This window comes from Anopheles moucheti (genome assembly GCF_943734755.1).
Source record: "Anopheles moucheti chromosome X unlocalized genomic scaffold, idAnoMoucSN_F20_07 X_unloc_3, whole genome shotgun sequence".
Lineage (NCBI taxonomy): Eukaryota > Metazoa > Arthropoda > Insecta > Diptera > Culicidae > Anopheles > Anopheles moucheti.
The window spans coordinates 947,501-955,000 of NW_026453537.1; positions in this window are offsets into that span (position 1 = coordinate 947,501).

Consider the following 7,500-nt stretch of genomic DNA (forward strand, 5'->3'; position numbering starts at 1 on the left):
TCACGTGTGGCACCCAGGAGAGGTGGTCCTGGAGCCTCACCCCCAAGTATTTCAGGGTACGTGTGTATGGGACGACCACGCCGCCAACGGTGATACTGATCCCAACCGGAGGTTTTTTTAGACTGGAAATAATAGTCATTTCCGTCTTGGCGTGTGCCAGCTCCAAGTGGTGCTCGCGCAACCACCGGTCTACTGCTGACACCGCCTCCTCCGCTGTAGCTGCTGCTGATGTTGGAGTTGTGCCTGGTGCGAGAAGAACGAGATCGTCCGCGTAGCCAATGATCTCGGCACCAGGCGGCAGCGGGACGCTGAGCACGCCGTCATACATCACGTTCCACAGGGTCGGGCCCAGGATGGACCCCTGTGGAACCCCAGCAGAGATGGGACGTACGACGGGGCCCTCCCGTGTGTCGAACAGCAGCTCACGCCCCTGAAAGTATGACCGGATGATGTTAACAAGCAGTGACGGAACTCGTTTGGCGCGCAACGACTCGGCTATACACTGCCAGCTTGCCGTGTTGAAGGCGTTGCGGATATCCAACGCAACCACCATCAGGCAGCGCTTGTCTGCGGCGTTGGTGCGGCCAAATGACATGGCCCTTCTGCCCGCGTCGACAACGCGCTCGATCGCGCTGATCGTCGAGCGCCCCTTGCGGAAGCCGTACTGGGCGCCAGAGAGCTGCGGAGAGTCCACGTCCTCGAGGTGTAGGTTGAGGCGGTTCAAAATGAGCCTCTCCAGCACTTTGCCCAGTGCGTCCAGCATGCATAAAGGCCGGTAAGATGCGCTCTCGCCCGGAGGCTTGCCAGGCTTAGGTAGCAGCACCAGGCGCTGCCTCTTCCACTGCGGTGGAAACGTACCGCGGGTAAGGCAGTCCTGGTACACACGGCAGAAGACCTCCGGATACCTCCTGATCGCCGCCTTAACCGCAGCGTTCGGGATGCCGTCCAGGCCAGGGGCCTTCCTCGAGCTCATGTCGGCGACGATGGCCAACAGCTCGTCGCAGGTCACGTCAGCGACTGTGACCCCGTCCGAGTCAGCGTCGTCGTTCGCGTCAGGCCACGAGACCGGTGGATGGACCGGGAACAGGTCGGAGACGATCCGTTCCAGCTCGACACGGTCGGTCTCAGGCGGCACACGACTGCCACGCAGCCGAGACGTCACCACCCTGTATCCCGCACCGAACACGTTCTCCTCGGCGATGCTGATGAGGCTTTCGAACTCCTGCCGCTTGCTGGCTCGAATCGCCTTCTCGAGGTTGCGCTTCGCCGTGCGATGATCGGCCGCCGCGATGCTACGCCCCTCCAGGTCGATGGTGTGCCTGAGCCGCTCACGCGCAGCCAGACAAATCCCGCGTAGACGCTCCACTTCAGGCGACCACCAATATACATCTCGATGAGGATCGCTGTGTAGCCGAGAAACCCGCTGCATGGTGATGTCGCACGCTTCCGTAAGAGCGGACACCATGCCCGCATCAGTCGCAGCCAGCTCGACGAAGTTCACATCTTCAAGTGCGTGAAGGAAAGAGGCTTCGTTAAACTGCTTCGTCTTCCACCGCTTGCCAGCGCATGGCGCGCGCTGCCGGCTGGCCTGTGGATCACGCCGTGACGACCGCTGCGACTGACCCTGCTGAGAGTGCTGCGCATCCCTCTGCAACTGTACGGGTCCCTCCACCTCGAACCTGATGAGCTGGTGATCGGACCGGGGGAATGGGAGCACCTCCCAAGCCCCTGCCCTGACGATCGACGGGCTGGCAAAGGTGACATCAATCACGCTGGACACAGCTGCTCCTCTGCCGATGAACGTTGGCTCGTTACCTCGATTGAGCGTTGACAGCCCCATCCGCTCGACCAGGTTCCACAGCTCAATGCCGCGCGGTTCAGTCCTCGCGCTGCCCCACTCCGTGTGCCAGGCGTTGAAGTCGCCGGCAATGACGACTCGGGAGTGGGCAGCGGTCTCGAGTTCCACGGCTTCGAGGAACTGCTCGAACTCGCGCGTGGGACGACGTGGTGGCGCATAGCAGCAGATGAAAGTCACCCCAGCCACCTGGGCAGCCACCAGACCGGGCACTGCACTGCTCCACACCCGTTGTATTGGGTGTGATCCGGTGGCCACCACTGCAGTCCTCCTCGCCCCGTCGTATGCCCAGTTCCCATTGTGGGAGGGCGGCCTGTACATGTCCGACAGAAGCAGGACGTCGGCCCGATGTTCACGCGCTGCTTGCAGCGCAAGATCCTGCCCTGCCTGACAGTGGTCCACATTGAGCTGCAGCACCCTTACTGCGAAGAGGCTGCCGAGCGGACGCACGTACTATGGCCCACGCGGTGGGGACCACCGCAGACGGCACACTTCACCTCTGCGCTGCAGGTGCCGGCCCGATGACCGTCGACGCCGCAGCGAATGCAGACGTGTTGCCGATCAACGGTTGATCGGCAATCGCGCGCCACGTGACCGCGCTCCAGACAGCGGTAGCAACGAAGTCGCGCCGTTGGAGTGGCCGGAGCTTCCTTCGCCGTGCTTATGCAATCGCACAGCGCCATTCGCCGCCCCACGAGCTGCTTGGCGACCTTAGCCGGAAGGCGAACGCGAGCCCGCTTTGTGCCGTCCTGAAGCTGCCACATGCTGACGGACGCGATGCCAGCACAGCCCTGCAGCTCCTTGTCGAGCACCTCCTTTAGATCAGCCTCCTGCGCCAACGGGTCGACGTGGCAGACGATGAGCTCGCTCATCTCCGTGACCAGTCTGGCCACTCCAGCATCCCCGACAATTCGCTGCACGTCTCGCAGCACCAGAGCGGAATTTGCCGACCGACTCAGCTCCATCCGCAGGAGAGCTGCGTGTGTTCGGCGGCCAATAAGGATATGGCCCACCAAGTCTTTGTATTCCGCCTCCTCCTTAATTGTGCGCCGGATCTTCGCATAAACGGAGTCCCAGGTTTGGCCCTCCGCTGGCGCGACCTCCACCAAGTCCTGTCGCAAACGACGCGACTTTCGCTGCTGTTGTGGCTGCTGCGGACGCTGCTGCTGCTGCTGCAGTCGGCTGTGCAACAGCTGACCTTTCAGCTGCCACTGCTGCTGCTGACGTTGCTGTTGCGGCTGACCCATCTGTGGGGGGCGATGCACCATGCCCTCCTGATGCGATTGATGCCGCTGCTGCTGCTGTTGCTGGCACTGCTGCTGCACCTGCCGATGCTGCTGGGCCGGCTGCTGGCGTGCCGGCTTACGGCGCACCACTTCGGCCCAGGAGCCGCCTTCCTGGTCCGGAGACGGCACCACCGTAGCCGTCACCGCACCCGCTGCCTGTTGCTGCTGCTGTCTCTGCTGCTGGCTGCCCTGCTGATGGCGCTGCTGACGCTCCGCCTTCAGCTCCTCGCGAAGAGCAGCCACCTCCAACCAGGCCCGCTCTTCGCGTTGGCGTGCCTCCTCCTTCGTGGTCTTCAAGCTCTCCTTGGCCTCAGATGCCATCTCCTGCATCTGAGCGCGCAAGAGGGAGAGCTCCTGCCGAAGCGACCGGACCAGCTCGCGAAGCTCCTCATTCACTGCCTCGAAGCTTTGCGCCGTCAACGTACGGGGTGACGACTCAATCGCAGACATCGCAGACATCGTGGTGACTCTGGAGAGCACCACCTTCGGCTCTATTGTGCTGCTGAGCCGCGTATCGGTAGAGGTTGCTCGTCCTCTAAGCGGCCTAAGCGAACGCTGGTCGCTTGCCCCAGACCCTGATGACGTGGGCATGGTGGGAGGCTAATAACCTCCCACCTGGAGCAGGAATACGTCAGCCACGGACTCGCTGGGTGTTGAATTGGCAGGCGAGAGTGGTCAGGGTGATGTTACTCTACTCGTGGCAGCCTTTGCGTATTTATTGGGGTTTTTCCCGATTTTTTCCACGTGATTTTCTCAAAAAACCGGAATTCGAGCAGTTTCGAGCTCGATAAAAAATTCCGAATCGAGCAGATTCGAGCTGCCGATGCCCCCCCACAGCTTCCCCAAATTTTCTGCGTCCTTTCTTATTTCGAGCAGTTTTTCGAGTAGAAACCGCCAATTCAAAAAATTGTCTGTTGGGGACTGCTCACTTTTCAAAATTCGTCAGCTGGGTCATATGTGTCACCCGGATGTCACCAAAAAATGTCAAAAAATTTTTCCGCGATTTTCACTGTTTTTCCGTTTGGATCTTATCAAACACGTTAAAACAATTACAGCGGTGAAAACCGCACGCAAATCCGATAAAAACTCGCAGAGTTATAGGCGATTTTTTAATAAACACCGTCGCTCGAAAACACGTGCTCCGGCGGTAGCACCCCTTGCACTTTTTTGCCACGTTGTTTTCGGCAATTTTCGTCCGTTTTCCGTCCGGTTTTTTGCCTTAACGCGATCATGGGCACATAAACTATCGTTTTCGGCCACTTCCGGCCCGTGGGGACCGGAATTTTGCACAAATTCGCGACACGCACTGTTGTTGTTGTTGTTGTTGTTGTGTTTCTTTGCGCAAAATTGCAACTCCGTGTATTACTATAATTTTCGCTGGCAAACACTGTTTTTCAACAGAAAATCGTTTATTGGCACCTGATAAACGTATTTCACCGCAAACCGCGTTGAAAATGGCCTATTATAAGCGTTTTTCCGGCGGAAATAGTTCCCCATACAAAATGTATGGGGAAATGTTTATGCTTGTTTTCCGCGTTATTGCATCGATTTTGAAGCGGTTTTCGCACGAATCACTTAAAACGTACTCTTATCAACGATTTATCACCAAAGTCCAGTCGCTATAAGGGATTTTTGCACAAAAATTGTTATTCTCACTGCGGAGCAAACACACCATGTCTGAAGAGCTCGACTGCTCGAATACACACACAGGGATAACTGGCTTGTGGCCGCCAAGCGTTCATAGCGACGTGGCTTTTTGATCCTTCGATGTCGGCTCTTCCTATCATTGTGAAGCAAAATTCACCAAGCGTAGGATTGTTCACCCTTTCAAGGGAACGTGAGCTGGGTTTAGACCGTCGTGAGACAGGTTAGTTTTACCCTACTGGTGTGTGCTGTTTGCCGCTATCTTAACGGAATTCCTGTGCAGTACGAGAGGAACCACAGGTACGGACCACTGGCTCAATACTAGTTCGACCGGACTTTGGTATGACGCTACGTCCGCTGGATTATGCCTGAACGCCTCTAAGGTCGTATCCAATCCGAGCTGATAGCGCTTCTCAAACCCATTAGGTGATCGGAAGCTAGCGGGCTTAACAACCCTCCGAGATCCGTCGGTGCTGCCCCGCGCACACTGACGTCTCATCCCCGCTATAGCACTAGACTGAGCCGCAACGGGCGGGAGCACGCTGCACGTGGAAGTACCTTACCACAGGGAACCCTGGTGGCTGTGTTTCCGTCGACCGTGGATACAACTAGTTTCGACACCTTCGACCGCCCGCAAACGACGGGACTACAGGCTGGGAGCTGCGAGTTGTAGAGATGCGTTCGCATCGATCCTCTCAGGCGACCCATGCTTGCTGGTGCTCGCGTTCACTTTGGGAATGGAGTGTTCGCGAGAGTGATTGTTGTGTTGTGTGTGTACAGTTGGTGCTTGCGTGCACTCCCATAGTGGAGTGTTCGCGAGCTTAAAACGCTAAGTCCCGATTAATACTCTCCTCGCAACATTATGTGCGTGGCTCCACGCCAAGTGGGATTAGCGGTGCGAAACGCGATTGGTAAAGTCGATGGTGATGTGCGTACCAACAGGCGATTTGTTAAGTCAAATGCGATCTGTGGTGCAACAGGCAATGTGTGTTTATTATCAGGTGTTGTTGGAAGTCAATACGATTTGACTTTCAAAAATTTTTCTAAGTCCCGATTTTTTTTCTCGTCGAGTAACTACAATGCACTATTTCTATCGCAGCGGACTTGTTGTTCATGGCCTTAATGATCGCGAACGAACACGTATTCGCAAAACAAATTTTGTATGAAAAAGTCACCACTCGGGTACCTCCATACAAAAGTACCAAGTTCGGGTCGAGTGGTCGATGGACGTCGAAGGTGAAAATTTTTCATCATCGAAAATTTTTTCCAAAGTTGAAGCAAATGGGCCCTAGAGTATGAAAAGTGAAACCACGGATCGATTTGAGAAATAAAAATTTTTGTATGAAAAAGTCACCACTCGGGTACCTCCATACAAAAGTACCAAGTTCGGGTCGAGTGGTCGATGGACGTCGAAGGTGAAAATTTTTCATCATCGAAAATTTTTTCCAAAGTTGAAGCAAATGGGCCCTAGAGTATGAAAAGTGAAACCACGGATCGATTTGAGAAATAAAAATTTTTTGTATGGGAGGGCACCTGGTAGAACATTTTTCCCAAGTGCGACCATTTTACCCGGTGAGTCAAAAAAAATTTTTTTTTTCACGGTGACTCAAAACATCAATTTTAGACTCCCCTGAGTATGAAAAGTGAAACGAAAATCATTTTTGAGAAGAAAAAATTTTTGTATGGGAGGGCCCCTGCTAGAACATTTTTCCCAAGTGCGTCGATTTTGGGTCGCCGACACAAGCTCGGGTCAAAAAATTTTTTTTTTCACGGTGACTCAAAACATCAATTTTAGACTCCCCTGAGTATGAAAAGTGAAACGAAAATCATTTTTGAGAAGAAAAAATTTTTGTATGGGAGGGCCCCTGCTAGAACATTTTTCCCAAGTGCGTCGATTTTGGGTCGCCGACACAAGCTCGGGACAAAAAAAATTTTTTTTCTCGGTGACTCAAAACATCAATTTTAGACTCCCCTGAGTATGAAAAGTGAAACGAAAATCATTTTTGAGAAGAAAAAATTTTTGTATGGGAGGGCCCCTGCTAGAACATATTTCCCAAGTGCGTCGATTTTGGGTCGCCGACACAAGCTCGGGTCAAAAAAATTTTTTTTTCTCGGTGACTCAAAACATCAATTTTAGACTCCCCTGAGTATGAAAAGTGAAACGAAAATCATTTTTGAGAAGAAAAAATTTTTGTATGGGAGGGCCCCTGCTAGAACATATTTCCCAAGTGCGTCGATTTTGGGTCGCCGACACAAGCTCGGGTCAAAAAAATTTTTTTTTCTCGGTGACTCAAAACATCAATTTTAGACTCCCCTGAGTATGAAAAGTGAAACGAAAATCATTTTTGAGAAGAAAAAATTTTTGTATGGGAGGGCCCCTGCTAGAACATATTTCCCAAGTGCGTCGATTTTGGGTCGCCGACACAAGCTCGGGTCAAAAAAATTTTTTTTTCTCGGTGACTCAAAACATCAATTTTAGACTCCCCTGAGTATGAAAAGTGAAACGAAAATCATTTTTGAGAAGAAAAAATTTTTGTATGGGAGGGCCCCTGCTAGAACATATTTCCCAAGTGCGTCGATTTTGGGTCGCCGACACAAGCTCGGGTCAAAAAAATTTTTTTTTCTCGGTGACTCAAAACATCAATTTTAGACTCCCCTGAGTATGAAAAGTGAAACGAAAATCATTTTTGAGAAGAAAAAATTTTTGTATGGGAG